The 13,475-nt window shown below is 42.6% G+C and overlaps 1 long non-coding RNA gene across 4 annotated transcripts in view; it reads left to right on the forward strand.

Annotated features, from left to right (window-relative positions):
* The first annotated feature begins 907 nt into the window (after positions 1–907).
* LOC127034179 (uncharacterized) overlaps positions 908–13,475 on the forward strand; it is a 30,842-nt gene continuing 18,274 nt past the window's right edge. For all 4 annotated transcript variants that reach the window (XR_007769321.1, XR_007769320.1, XR_007769319.1 and 1 more), the window contains exons 1-2: positions 908–1,154; positions 5,156–5,287. This is a non-coding gene — a long non-coding RNA (uncharacterized LOC127034179). The remainder of the gene's footprint in view (positions 1,155–5,155; positions 5,288–13,475) is intronic.

Below are 13,475 nucleotides of genomic sequence, written 5' to 3' on the forward strand. Positions count from 1 at the left end.
TGGGCCATAATGGCAACCCAAGGAGAGTTTGCAGTATTAGGGCTTTATTTGCATCATTGAGGGCCTGAGCCAAAGCCCATTGAAGGCAATGGAAATTTTCCTGTTGACTCCTGCAGTGGGCTTTGGATCACGGCCTGAGGCCCAAAACTCACTGCCAGTCACTTCATCTATATAATTACCAAACCTGCGATGTGAATTTTAATACCTGTGAAGTATACCAGACTGATAGACTTGGAGACGGAAGTCACTCCTTTATCCACAGAACAGGCAGCAGCAGGACAAATTTACTCATTTGCACTAAATGTGCTCAATCCTTGAGCTGAAAGGAATGTCTCTAAGAATTTAGGGTAGCTAACTGACAAGCTTATTCAGATGTGGGCTGCCACTCACTGTGTAGATGCACTCAATGAGAAATTGAGAAGGACCAAGGAAGAAAATAGATGTTTTCAGATGAGTTTTGAAGCAAATATTTGGTGGGGCAGAGAGTTCAAGGAAGACTTTTCCAGATGGAGGATGCTACAAAGAAGGCTCTTGTATCATGACAGTAGAGAGGGAGTCAGAGAATGTTGATTTAATTAAAAACCATCAGCCCATCCTCACCAAAAATTGAAGACAACACAAAATCGGGAAACTTGTAAGTTTTTTTTTTTGCTACCTTTTCTTTTAGTGACAATATCTGCCATGGCAGTTTCAGGTCCGCTAGCGAATTTGACACCTTTTATCGTTAGGACCTCTTTTACTGCCAGTAGTCCACTGATGAAGATAGCAGGCATCTTTCCCAAGTATAAGCTTAAGATAGGCCTGTATTATTCTGCTAACTGAAATGACAGTTAATTCTTAGAATTTGCTGCCGCGGGAGTGGGAAGCCCAGCCTACTGTTGATGTTTGTATTACTGTAGTGCCTATTGGCATGAAAACCATAGTGCTTGTCACTGTACAAACAAAAACTAAATGACTGTTCCTTCCCCAAAGAACCGACAGTCTAATATGAGAGAACAGGTGGATACAGCAAACACCCTCTGCTCCTGACAAGATTATTGTGATCAATGTGATAAACAGTGGTCTCAGCACACCAGCTGCTTACCCATTCCTGAGTTCTTTGTAGGCATCACAGAGGAGGGTTAAGACTGGATTTAAAAGAGGACAATGTGGTGGTATGGTTAATTTTAATGTTTGACTATCCATTCTTAACTAGTGATTCAGAAAATCACTCACTGACCCTACCGAGGAACTGGTCTGTCCCCAGAATGTTAAGACCTTTAATAAAACTTATTATTGCTTCAAATATTGTGTTAATTTGAAAAATAAATCTGAGTAAAGTGCAATAAAATATGGCACTTATTTGGTCCTGATGATAATTTCAAATGTGTACCACATGCTCCTTTGCACTGTGTTGGATTTTGAAATTATTTTCGCCCTTCTTTGCTTTGATTCTGTAGTTCTCTTATACCTGCCTGTTGTGTATATATAAGTCACATGTCTGTGGATTGCAGCAATACAGTCATGTGCTCATCATGATAGTTTGGTTAAGTAATGAATAATATTGGCGTGAGCATAATTACTTGGTATAGACATCGCCAAGGAAGTGAGTTCTCAAGAGGGACTTAAATGAGGAGAGAGTGGTTGCTGGGCACACAAGCATATGGAGGGGATTTCAAGCATACCAGGTAGCATGAAAAAGGCATTGAGATTCCTCTGTATGGTAAACAAATGTTTGAGCCATCGAGTATGACATCATATGGGGTGGGCACTACCTTGGTAATAAGTAGCATGATCTATTATAAGTAGTCCAATATATACTTGACTGGGTATCTGGAAGTCTGAATGCTCTTGAGAAATGGTAATATCTCTTGCTTAGTGTAATGTCCCATAAAAGGGCTGCTTGGATTGCTCAGTTTTGATTTTCTTTATTTGAGTTTTATTCTTTATTGGAGATTATTGAGTGGTCACATTGCAGCGTCACCTTAGAAACCAGGCCTACTAGTGTGAAAAGTATCTCTTGCACATTCCTAATTGATGGTTGAAGACAGGCAGCAAGTGCAGGGAGGAGCTCCAATTCAGTGGGGATGGTGAAAGGATTTTGTGCGGGAAGTAGTGTGACTAGACAGGAGCTGGGAAGTGTGACTCAGGTAGATGTATAGACTCTAGGTCTGCTGAAGCTAGTGTGCAAAAATAGCAGTGGCAGTGGCTCAGACTAGCTGCCCAGTTATGTACCAATGGGCTCAGAAGGGTGGGCTTGTACTTGGGTGGCTATCCAGAGCTGCCAACCATACTGCCAAGTAGAGCTAGTGGGTGGTATGCCTAACCAAGCTGGGAACACCACCTCCCAACTCCTGTGTACACATACTGTCTGAAAGGAAGTGTGGAGTCCCAGATTGCCCAACTCTATCTCTGATACCTACAGCTGGGAATTTATTCTAAAGGTGCCAACTAGCTGGGGAAATGTGTCAGAAGGTACACACAGGCATGCCTGGATTATCTGTGCAGCTAGATAGGAGGAGAGACTGCAAATTGACACAATCCACAGTGTGTTTAGTTTTAGATAATGGATGGTAAAGAGTAATTGATCACCTTTTAGAATATTTGATAAATAGCATAAATACTTCCATCTATAATAAGGCCAATGTTTTCAATCTTGAGTGATTAAAGTTAGGCACTTTGATCATTATTTTAGGCACCTATATATGACTTGAGTGTGTACAATTCTTTTCCAAGCTGAACAGTTCCAATCTTATTAATCTCTCCTCATTTGGAAGCTGTTCCATACCACTAATAATTTTTATTGCCCTTTTCTTAACCTTTTCCAATTCCAATATATTTTTTTGAGATGGGGCAACCACATTTGCATGCAGTATTCAAGATGTGGGCATACAGAGGCAATATCATATTTAATATCTTATTATTTATCCCTTTCTTAATGATTCCCAACAATCTGTTAGCTTTTTTCGACTGCCGCTGCACGTTGAGTGGATGTTTTCAGAGAAACTATCCATGACTCCAAGATCTCTTACTTGAGTGGTCACAGTTAATTTAGACCCCATAATTTTATATTTATAGTTGGATTATGTTTTCCAATGTGCATTACTGTGCATTTATCAACATTGAATCTCATCTGCCATTTTGTTACCCAGTCACCCAGTTTTGTGAAATCCCTTTGTAACTCTTCACAGTCTGCTTTGAACTTAACTATCTTGAGGAGTTTTGTATCATCAGCAAATTTTGCCACCTTACTGTTTACCCCCGTTTCCAGATCATTTATGAATATGTTGAATAGGATTCAGCCAGTACAGACCCCTGGGAGACACCACTATTTACCTCTCTCCATTCTGAAAACTGACCGTTTATTCCTACCCTTTGTTTCCTATCTTTTAAGCAGTTACCAATCCATGAGCGGACCTTCCCTCTTATCCCATGACAGCTTACTTTCCTTAAGAGCCTTTGGCGAGGGACATTGTCAAAGGCTTTCTGAAGATCCTGTTTGTTCTACACCTTTTATAAAACTGTTAGCAACAGCAAGCCTGGTTAACAGTTGACCTCTTACTTTCTAGCTGCTTGCTCCTTCTCTGTCACTGATGTAGTGCATAAGGCCCGGATTCACTGAGGCATTTAACCATGTGCCTGAGTCTCATTGCTTTGGTGAATAGGAAAGGGGTTATGTCTAAGTGCTTTGCTGAACTGGGATGTAAATCACAAGAAGCAGTTGAGATGCGTTAAAGCTTTATGAAAGAAGTTAGATGCAGTGAAGTGGAACAGCAGGACATAGCAAGAATATCCAATTTTTATTTATTATAGAGGAAAACCAGGCCAAGGGGAGGTGTTGAGGAGAAAGGAATTTTAAAAGGGAAACCTGGTGAGCTATTTATCTACTGACAACAGAGGATCTCTTTGTTTTGTTAGGTTGGCACTTATTTAAAAAAAACCACTCTAGGTCTGTCTTTACTGTGGGCCTGATAGACACAGGCCTGTATTGGAGGCTGTGTTGCTCTATTCTACCCTAGAGGGGACTCTGGAAGGTATTGTGCTTCAATGAAATAGCCTTGAGTTTCCTTGGTATAGGAGGTGGACATGGCTACAACCTTCTTCCCCTCTGTCTACACTGCAATATTAGTCCATGATAGGCTAGACTAACTCAGTTGCTAATGTGTGACTGTCCCCACTGCAAAGCCCAACCCACATTACTGTGTCTTCACTTTTTCTGCACTTGCTTATGTGTGTTGGGGGGTGTATCCCATGATTTTGTGCTGAAATACTGTAGGATTCTTTCTCAGTGAATTGTGTGCGCTCATTTTGGTTGGATTTCTTGTAGGTGTTTAGGAATTCAATTTAGGAATTGAGAGAAAGGGTGTCATCCTGCATTCCAGATGTTCCAGCAATCCAAAACTGATAAAAGGAAATATTTGTTCATATTATGCATAATTTAGAGTGTGGAGTTTATTGCTTCAGGATGCCATTGACTCTTGCTAAATCCTTAGCCTCAAGGAGGGATTGAATGTTTTTATGGATAACGAGAATATCCAGACTTACAGTAGTTAGTGTTTCAAAAATATTCTTTGGAAGGGATATAAAACCTCATGCTTATGGGCTCTAGTCTATCTCCAACTATTTGGGGTTTAGGATAAGACCATCCTGGGGATGGATTATCCCGCATCTGCCTACTGCAATGTTCTCACATCTTCCTCTGAAGCAGCAGATGCTGCCCAGTGTTAGACACTGTGTACTGGACTAGATGGACCACCGTCTTTAAAGACTTCCCTCACTCTCATGAATATATATATATCATTCTAATTGCATTTCTGACAACATGGGACCAACATTGCATCTTGGCTTGGTTTTCCTATATAATAAATAACTGACATGAAATGCTCTGATCCCCTCCTCTTCCCCTCCATATACATTTTGTTAAGTCATTGTTAGGCATTGGGAGGCCTGTAGGAAAGGGAGCCCTTATCCTATCTAAATTCTTATAGGGTTGTTCACATTCATCTGCAGCAAATTTCCAACAAATGGAAGAGCCCAAGGTCCTGTATGGGAAGTCCGTGGGGTAGACACACAACCAAAGATATATTAAGAGTAAGAGAGAAGTGCGCAGCAGGATGGAAACTTCCATGGTGATCAGAGCAAGAGGGATGAAATAACAGCTTGGATTGAATTTCAGATGCAACGAGATGAGGAGTGAGTGTGCTCCCACAGATGCAATGCTATGCTTCCTGCTGTGCTATTTGAAGATGAACTTTGCACAGGAGAGTTCAACTCTGCAATCAATCTTTTTCAAGCCATTTTGTGCGGGGTGAGTGTGTGCGTGGGGGTGTGTGAATCATTTGTAACTTCCTGTCATCACTATGTGACAAGGAAAGGGAGCCTTCTGTTTCTAAATTAGAACTGGTTAGGCTAGCTGAAAGAATGCAGCCTGTTCCTAGGCCAGTCGTGCCAACTAGCAGACACTTAGGATATGCCTGTAGTTCGGAGACTGTACTGGCATAGTGGTGTCAGCATAACCCTGTAGTATAGCCTCAGCCTACACCAATGGAAGGAATTTTTCCATTGGTGTAGGAACACCACCTCCTATGTCTAACTATATTCTGAGTAGCTGCAGAAGAACTGTAGAAATGTGCATTTGGGATCTTGAAAGGACAAGGGTTATGTGATTTCTCCATCACTGGCAACTTTTTTAGATCAACACGGAAGCATTTTTCTGTTGGCATAGCTGTGTGTACATTGTGGGTTAGGTTGTTGCAACTATGTTGCTTAGGTTTTTTTTTTTTAACCTAACTTTTAAGTATAGGCCACGCCCCAGGTCATCTACAAAAGAACAAGCAGGCTTCGTAGAGTAAAGCCAAGTTGTGGTGACCATTTTGGGAAGGTCAGCCCGTGTTCCACGGGGAATGCTCACTGGGGGGAAATGGACAGAACTGGTAAGCATAATGAATGTAGCACGCCAGGGCCGGCTTTAGGAAGTGCGAGGCCTAATTTGAACATTTTCGGCGGAGCCCTGGCAGGGATGACTAAAAAAAAAAAAGAAAAAATGTAAAAAAAGCCTTTCATTTCTTTCATGTATTATTTACTTTCCATAACTATATAAATAATACAATTATATATTATGTGGGGCTTGCTGCGCTCTGGCCGGAGCTCCAGCTGGGAGAGTGGGGCTGTGGGGCAGCCACGCACCTGCCAGCACTTTGGTCAGGGGAGCGGGGCCACAGAAGACCCTGGAGCAGACCGCAGCCGGGGTAAATAAAAAAAAATTAAAAAGGTGCCTAAGGCGCGGGGTCCTCTTAGGCGCGGGTCCTGATTCCTGGGAATTGGGCAAATCGGCCTAAAGTCGGCCCTGTAGCACACATTCCTATAGCTGTTAGCTGATGCCCTGTAAATGCAAATAGTTACTTCTGGGGGCATTCTGTGCCAAAAAAATAAAATAAAAATTCTGCATCAAAAAATTAAAAATTCTGTGCACAATATTTTAAAATTCTGCAAATTATATTTGTCAAAATAACACTACATAATCACACCACTTTGATTTATTTTGGTGATTTATTTCAAAATACCTGTCAGCAAGTATGTCCTGTAATAATACAAACACACACAAAAATTCCCCTCAGGAGTAGAGAGTTAAAGAAACCTCTGTGGCAACCCAGTTGCTGTTTCTCTGCACCCTTCCTCCTCTCAGAGCCCAGCTGGGGGACCAGACATCCACAACTCCTCCCCCCTGCGAGCCCAACTGCAGCCCCACCCCCCAGCCAATACACCCGATGAATATAAACGGGCTGCTGCAAACGTAACTAAAGTCATGCAATGACTTCAGATCTGGGATGATAGGGACACCTGAGGAGAAGGCTGAAGTTGAGCAGATGCTTCTCCTACATCTTTTCTTGGAGTGGCTTCATTTGGCTGACAACATGACTGTATTTCCAACCAACTACCACTGACTGGTAGGACTGGATAGTGCTGCAGTCCTGGGATGAACAGCTGAGGTGGCAGAACTTCAGGATGTCAGAAGCCACTTTCCTAGAAACCTGTATAGCTCACCCTGGAGCTGCAGTGGTGGAACACCTACATGAGAGTTCCCTTCAGCCTGGAGAAACACATGGCCATTGCAGTCTGGAAGCGCATTTCCTCCAGTTGCTATTGATCAGTAGTTAACCAGTTTTGTCTTGTTACGCTGGCTGTTGTCATGGCAATGTGCGCTTCTATCAAGAAAGTGCTGTCCCCCCAGGTCATAAGGCTGAACAATGGCCAGGAGGTTATTAATAGGTTTGCATGGTTGGAGTTCCCCAATGGTACTGTGGACATCAATGAAACACACGTGCCTATTCTTTGCTTCCCATACCATGCCTCAGAGCTCATCAACCAAAAGGGTTATTTCTCCATGGTGTTACAATGGAACACACGTGCCTATTCTTTGCTCCTCATACCATGCCTCAGAGTTCATCAGCCAAAAGGGTTATTTCTCCATGGTGTTACAAGACCTGTTTGACGCTATGAAAGGTTCTGCAATATTAATACGAGGTGGTCTGGAAAAATCCACGACAGGATCTTCAGAAACTCTGGACTGTTTTTTGCAAAAAGAAATGGAACATTTGTTCCAATGGTCACAATGGACATTGATGGTGTTGCCATTTCTCTGGCCATTATGTGAGAACAATAATGTGAGAACAAGCTTACTCTATGCTTCCTTGTCTTATAAAGACTTACTGGACAATTGGATGAGTGAAAGTAGCTGCAGAATAACTGTGGAAATGTGCAATTGGGAGACCAAAAGGGCAGGGGTTATAGTGAATTCTCCATCACTGGCAATCTTTAGATCAAGATTTGATCATTTTCTGAAAGATATTCTCTAGTTCAAACAGGAATTAATTCAGGGAAATCTCATGGCCTGTGTTATGCAGGAAGTTCAGATTAGATGATCAAAGTGGTCTCTTCTGCCTTAGGATCTGTGAGGAGTCTGATATCCAGGCTGATGAGAATAGCTTCCTCTTATGATAACAGCTTGCATTTTGCACAACGTTTGTGAGAGCCTGGGAGGGACCCTGGGAGATAGATGGGAGGAGAGGGAGGTGGTCAGAATATTTTGAACAGCCAGAGAAGATATATCTGCCGTGCTGCAGCTACTTGGGGTACAGAGTCAGAGATTCACTGGGCTCCTACTCTGAAGCTAGGGGGTCACTTGTGAACAATGTATATGCTTTAGTATCAGGATTACTACAGATGGCCTGGCCATAAGCCCTTTAGCACTGCACATGTATTAATGTATGAGTGCAGTGCTAAAGGGCTTATGGCCAGGCCATCTGTAGGGATTCTAGAGTACTTTGTGGGGAGTTTAACAGTGTAGTGCATATATGGATTTTATAATAGTACAGGTGGAGATGTTCTAGACACAGAGCCATGACTATGAAGACATTTTTAATAAATAGGCCAATGTAAACATTTTGACCAGTTAAAAACCCTCATAAATAACAATATGCAAACTGAAAAATCAATAAAACCTTTCAAGTTATAAAAGTGAAGCATGCAGACAAGTTTCTGCTTCCAAGGTTAAAATGGGTGTATGTTAGGTGCTCAAAATTGTTCTCTGCATCTTGGGGTATGGGATGGTGTTAGCAGAGCATCTCTTTCTTGTGGGTGAGGGAGTTAAGGGGGTCTCCCATTGTCCACTCATTGCTCAGTTGTCCTGTGGGCATAGAATGCTTAGAAGAGGACCTGTTTCTGGGTGGTGTTGCGGTTTATGGTGTATCCCAGAATGCCAGGTACAGAGGTAGGGAGCTGCAGGGGAAATGTAGGCTGTGGCACAGTCCTTGACCAGAAAGCCACGATATTCTCCAGGAGGATTGTTTGCCTCCTCCTTGTTCCAGCAGCTGTGCTTGTGAGGACCTTCCATTTCTCTGTCCTTTTCTCCCTCCTCTTTGTCATGCTTCAGGAGCCCTTTCATCCACTCCACTGTCTTTTTATCCCTTTATCTCTTGGGATGCACACACAAGATCTGTGAATGTGACATCCTATATATATTGGACTTCAATGTTAGTACCTAGTATTTGATCACTGCAAAATATCAGCTGCTGGTATGACCTTGATTGGAGGAGAAAGACTTGGTGGGGGGCGGGGAGGGGAGGAAACTGAGTAATGAACACTGTGGTAGGGATATGTGGGACAAGACACAGCAAGCTTAAGTGGTGGTTGTGTGTTAGCATCATTTGAAAAAAGTGCCATAGACTTTGTATGATCTCTGGTGCAACTGCCACTTTGAGCAATGGGTGGGGGTATTTCAAAGCCCAGGAGACAGTGACAGCCTAGACCAACAAAACAGGGGCTAAAAGAACAGGAGGCAGAGAGAGGACAAACCAACATGGCAGCACCCTGTCTCTGATGGTATCCGGAACTGGGTTGTTTAGTTCCCCTCCCTGGTACAGTTTTATTTATAATATTGCACAGACTTATTGGAAGTGGGCCCATCCCAGGTCTGGGCCTCTGCCTGTGATCATAGAATCATAGAATATCAGGGTTGGAAGGGACCTCAGGAGGTCATCTAGTCCCACCTCTGCTCAAAGCAGGACCAATCCCCAACTAAATCATCCCAGCCAGGGCTTTGTCAAGCTTGACCTTAAACACCTCTTAAAGGAGGAGATTCCACCACCTCCCTAGGTAACCCATTCCAGTGCTTCACCACCCTCCTAGTGAAAAAGTTTTTCCTAATATCCAACCTAAATCTAAACCTCCCCTACTGCAACTTGAGACCATTCCTCCTTGTTCTGTCATCTGGTACCACTGAGAACAGTCTAGATCCTCTTTGGAACCCCCTTTCAGGGAGTTGAAAGCAGCTATCAAATCTCCCCTCATTCTTCTCTTCTGCAGACTAAACAATCCCAGTTCCCTCAGCCTCTCCTCATAAGTCATGTGCTCCAGCCCCCTAATCATTTGTGTTGCCCTCCGCTGGACTCTTTCCAATTTTTCCACATCCTTCTTGTAGCGTGGGGCCCAAAACTGGTGGTTCCCCCGGTCAACATTGGTGGACATGTCATCAGTGGTGAAGTGGTGGGATGTCTTGAAAATATACAGTCCAGTTCACAAGTCCAGTTCACAGTAGAAGCTAAAGACACTGCCAGCTCTTCAGAGCACCTATTATTGTCCTTCTGACTCTCTTAACGCAGCCAGAGATCCTTTCTCTTTCTGTAACACTGGCTTAGGTCCTTTCCTGTATTTGTTCAGACAGCTGCTTTTAGATATGTGCATTTCAGTAGCTAGAATTCAGATGGCCAGGTATGGACTCCTCTCCTACAAGGGCAATGAAGTCCAGGACCTCAGCATGAGACCATGCTTATGCAGGACGCATGACTGATCAATAATCAGGAGTATGACTCAGGTATCTGAACACCACATGTTTGAGAATTGCAAAAGACAGCACCTGGCTCTGTACCAGCATTTAAACAAGAATGTGACATCTGGCCAGGATAACTCCAGAGGAGTGTACCGCATACAGCTAAGCAGCGAAGCTGTGTAGGATTCCAGTACGAGGACTTGACAAATGCACAAAATTTATTCCCAAGTGGGGCTGCATCCGCTCCTACCTTCCGGCACCTAATCTCATCTTGCATCTCAGGGAACTTTCTTGAATGTGTGTTAAATTGCCAGATGATTTACAACAACAAAACATTGTTTGTGAACACAAGGCACTTTAATGCGAAATAACCTGTGTAAGGATCAGGCCTTTGTCTGCAGCCATATTGTAAGGCCTAAAGCCTAAGGCCTTCATCTACAGCCAGATTAAAAGAGCATCCGAGCAGCAGCCATTAGATGAGAAGCAGGAAGTCACATCCTCACATTCCATCTAAATTACATTAAAACAATGTAATATCAGGCCCTTAAGAAAGAGAGCACATCCTAATGGCAACCACTATCACCTGATAAAGAAACAGATCTTAAGATGGTTAAAGAAAACTTAGTTTGATGGCATAGTTGTGGTTGTGAAATCCTCATTTCTTTATTGTTTTGTCATTATGGTCCCCACTGCTCTATTGTTTGTCTGTATGGTCTCTGTCTGGTTCTTTGTTTCTGTTTGTTACATAATTAATTTTGCTAGGTGTAAATTAATTAAGGCGGTGAGGTAGGATTGGTTAAAGAATTTTGTTACACTATGTTAGGATTGGTTAGTAAAATTTTAGTATAATGATTGGTTAAGGTACAGCTAAAAAGGACTCAAATTTCACTATGTAAACTGGGGACCAAAAGGAAGTTCTTTCGGAACTAACTCCAGGACACAGCCCCAAGATCAGAGCTGCCAGACCTCAACACTCTGCCAATGACACTGAGCAGTCCCCAGATGGACCTGATCCTGACTGGCCATCAAGGAAAGTTAATCTGTTTTATTGGGAGTGGTGAGCACTGGATGAGTTAAGTGTGCAGTGTGGTTTTTGTGATTGCTAATACATAGAGGATAAGGATATTACTGTGTAAGATTCCTTCACTGGTAAAAGGTCCTGCAAACCCGTGGGGTTACGCCTGAGCCTTAGGAATGGGGTAATGGTGGGTGCCCCTAGAGCAGGGGTCGGCAACCTTTCAGAAGTGGTGTGCCGAGTCTTCATTTATTCACTCTAATTTAAGGTTTCGTGTGCCAGTCATACATTGCAACGTTTTTAGAAGGTCTCTTTCTATAATATATAACTAAACTATTGTTGTATGTAAAGTAAATAAGGTTTTTAAAATGTTTAAGAAGCTTCATTTAAAATTAAATTAAAATGCAGAGCCCCCTGGACTGGTGGCCAGGACCTGGGCAGTGTGAGTGCCACTGAAAATCAGCTCGCGTGTTGCCTTCAGCAAGCATTCCATAGGTTGCCTGCCCCTGCCCTAGAGTGTGTGAGTAACAGAGAATATTGTGCAGGTAACACCTGCAACAAATGTCAAGTATAGACAAATTCTGAAATAATTATTCCAGAATATTTGATAATCTATTGGATTAGGCTCAATCAGAAAAAGGCACTCTTATTCTGGAATAAGTGTGTCCACACACCGGCTTAAACCAAAAAACCTATTCTGAAGTAGCTATTTTGGAAAATTTTAAAATGTAGACAAGCCTGGAGTATTTGGAACAGCATCTTAATTCTTTTCTTCTGCTCTTGAATCCAAATAAAATTTAAGATGCATGATGAATTTTGTTTATTCTCTTAAAAATTATTGGCTGATAATGGGGAGGAAGGATGGTCTTGATAGGGCACAGAACTGGGACTCAGGAGATAAGAGTTCAGTTCTGACTCTCCCACAGATTCTCTGTGTGATCTTGAACAACTCACTTAGGTCTGGACTGGTCTATGCTAAAAAAATAGTTCAATTTAACTATGTTGGTCAGAGTTGTGAAAAATCCACACCCCTAAGTCCCCGAAGACAATGCGTCTGTTAACCCTAGCTACTGCCTCTGAGTGGAGGATTACTTATGCTGATGGAGAATCTTTCCTGTAGTGTCTACACTGAAGCACTGTGCTTAACACTCCGCTCCACCCCAGACTCTGCCCCACCCCACCCAGTTCTGCTCCATCCCCACTCCTCTCCCTCCCAGAGCCTCCTGCAGGCTGTGAAACTGCAGATCACAGCAGACAGTTAGGTGCTTGGAGGGAGGGGGAGGCACAGGGCAGCAGTTGGGTAGGTGGGAGGCGTTAGGGGAGAGGGGCTGACTGCCAGTGGGTAATTTTTTTGGCGCACCCATGGAGTCGGTGCCTATGACTCTTGCTATGCCTCAGTCCCCAATCTTTGGCTTGTGTGTTTGCCTATCTTGTCTACTTAGGCCATTTCATACAAGAAAAGTTGCCTCATCTTAGCTAAAACAATTAAAAATCAATCTAGTTAAACTGATACAAGCTCTGCTTATACTGATTTGGTTTATGTTAGTCACTCTAAATTGATTTAGTTAATCCGGTGTAATGTTTCTAGCAGACAGGGCCTTATGCTGTGTTTGTATAGCACCTACCACAGTAGGGTTCCTGTGTTGTTTTGGGCTTTTAGGAACTACTGTAGCACAAATGAGTAATAAGGAAAATTTTATGTCATGTTAAATGCAGTTATACATAGTGCATGCTAAATAATTGATGTAAGTAAAGTCACATTACTGTCTAAAATCACCTGCCACTTTAACAAACCTATGTTAGATTTGGATAATTCTTTTGGATTGTGTTCTTCATGTATTTTATGTACATATACAATTACATTATTTCCTGTAAAAGAGAATGCTGTACTACATCTGCTGTATTTAAAGAGGCTGTTAATTCACTGTTATGGCTCATTATCACCATTAAGCAATGAAGTATTTGTGCAGTAACCTGAGTTGTTAAAAAATTTCAGTGATTTTTTTGAAGGAAAATGGAAAAGGTTTTTCCACAGAAATATTGAGGGACTTCCAGTGCTGGCCTTAGGAAATATGAAGCCCTGGGCAAACTTGTATTTTGGCGCCCCTGGCCCCTGCTGCCTCCCCATACATACGTCCATCCCCCCTGGTCTCC

Source organism: Gopherus flavomarginatus, chromosome 14, assembly GCF_025201925.1.
Source record: "Gopherus flavomarginatus isolate rGopFla2 chromosome 14, rGopFla2.mat.asm, whole genome shotgun sequence".
NCBI classification, from domain to species: Eukaryota; Metazoa; Chordata; order Testudines; family Testudinidae; genus Gopherus; species Gopherus flavomarginatus.